The following is a 2,313-nucleotide window of genomic DNA, read 5'->3' on the forward strand; positions in this document are numbered from 1 at the left end:
TCCCTGTAAAATCCAGAATTGAATTTAAAATCCTACTGTTAACTTATAAAGCTCTAAATGGTCAAGCTCCGTCATATCTTAGAGAGCTCATAGTGCCATATTATCCCACCAGAACACTGCGCTCTGAGAATGCAGGGTTACTCGTGGTCCCTAAAGTCTCCAAAAGTAGATCAGGAGCCAGAGCCTTCAGCTATCAGGCTCCTCTCCTGTGGAATCATCTTCCTGTTACGGTCCGGGAGGCAGACACCGTCTCCACATTTAAGACTAGACTTAAGACTTTCCTCTTTGATAAAGCTTATAGTTAGGGCTGGCTCAGGCTTGCCCTGTACCAGCCCTTAGTTAGGCTGACTTAGGCCTAGTCTGCCGGAGGACCCCCTATAATACACCGGGCTCCCTCTCTCTCTCTCTCTCTCTCTCTCTCTCTCACTCTCATCCTATTACTGCATCTTGCTAACTCGGCCATTCTGGATGTCACTAACTCGGCTTCTTCTCCGGAGCCTTTGTGCTCCACTGTCTCTCAGATTAACTCATATCACAGCAGTGCCTGGACAGTGTGACGTGTGTGGTTGTGCTGCTGCCGTGGTCCTGCCAGATGCCTCCTGCTGCTGCTGCCATCATTAGTCATTAGTCATACTTCTACTGTTATTATACACATATGACTATTGTCACACAAGTATACTGTCAGATATTAATACATACTTTCAACATATTGTACCACAGTAGCCAGAACTATAACTATAATATTATTACTTTCATTAATGTTGTTGTAAGCTACTGTCATTACCTGCATCTCTCTCTCTCTCTCTCTCTCTCTCTCTCTCTCTGTCTCATTGTGTCATATGGATTACTGTTAATTTATTATGCTGATCTGTTCTGTACGACATCTATTGCACGTCTGTCCGTCCTGGAAGAGGGATCCCTCCTCAGTTGCTCTTCCTGAGGTTTCTACCGTTTTTTTCCCCGTTAAAGGGTTTTTTTTGGGGGAGTTTTTCCTGATCAGCTGTGAGGGTCTTAAGGACAGAGGGATGTTGTATGCTGTAAAGCCCTGTGAGGCAAATTGTGATTTGTGATATTGGGCTTTATAAATAAAATTGAAATAAAAAATTGAAACAGACGCTCATTGGCGTTTCAGAGCCCTATGATGGCGACAGATGAAGTAGGTCCCAGGACTGATTATAAAGGATGGCTGGATAAAAAAATAACATGGTGAAGCTTGAATAAGTTTCAATCTCAGGACGGCTGAATTTTACTGAGTTTAAATAACATTATATTTAACCACGTTAGAGTGAATCAGCTCGAACACAGACCACCTACACTCTTCATTATTTTCTATCAGTCCCATATTTTCATCTTTTTTTTGCCAACTGTATCATTTCCATCAATGTGTGATCAATTAGCAAACCAAGCTTTTGCTCCATTAGCACCCCGAGATGATTCTAAGACCCTCGTCATGTTTCCACTGGGATGTATGGATCAGCGCAGCGCTACGTGACTTCACACTTCTGGGTGTGATCGTAAGCACAACTGACTCTTCAACCCACAGTGTGACAGTTCAACGATGCCTCTGTCTGCCAGGAAAACATGACTTTATCACCTCTGAAAACACACAGACACAACTGTAGACAAACTCGCTCAGACACACAGCTCATATCATCGTACTAAACTGCACCTGAAGGCCAATATTCTTTTGTCTGGATTGTTTTAAAATAGTAATGGAATGTATTTTAACTGCTGTTTTGTCCTTAAAGAAGAAGATGAAGAAGAAGAAGAAGAAGGAGGTGAACATTCCTGCTCTGTGTGTTACGTAATCTCCAACAGGAGAATTTAAATTAAACCCCTAACCACAGGCAGCCTAATGCAGTCATGTATGTATGCATTTTTGTAATATTCATTCAACAGATGAAATTGCTGTGAAAGGATTAACCCTCAGTAATCCAGTTGGATGTAATCCACTACTTCCTCCAGGGCCCAAGGCAGAAGGATATTCCCTTGACTGACAATTACAGATAATTACAGCGCCAGAGTGAAAGCTTTATTTAACAAGCTGTGTCCTAAATTGCCTATAATTGACGTGGTCATTTTATAAAATCATTGACGATGTTTGACGACTCTCTTTCTGCTTTTCCAGATGTTGGAGAGACGTGACCTGCTCCTTTCTGATTTACGACTCTGGAGAAAATGGCTCTGGGCCGCAGCGAGCTGAGACACTGAGAAGGAGTCTGTTGTTTTAGCGATACGTTACTGAAGACTGTGAATTCGATGTTAAAGGTGCAAAAACAAATGTTGGATGTGAGTTAAATAAACAAATTCAAG

The sequence above is a fragment of the Epinephelus lanceolatus genome, chromosome 18 (assembly GCF_041903045.1).
Source record: "Epinephelus lanceolatus isolate andai-2023 chromosome 18, ASM4190304v1, whole genome shotgun sequence".
NCBI classification, from domain to species: domain Eukaryota; kingdom Metazoa; phylum Chordata; class Actinopteri; order Perciformes; family Serranidae; genus Epinephelus; species Epinephelus lanceolatus.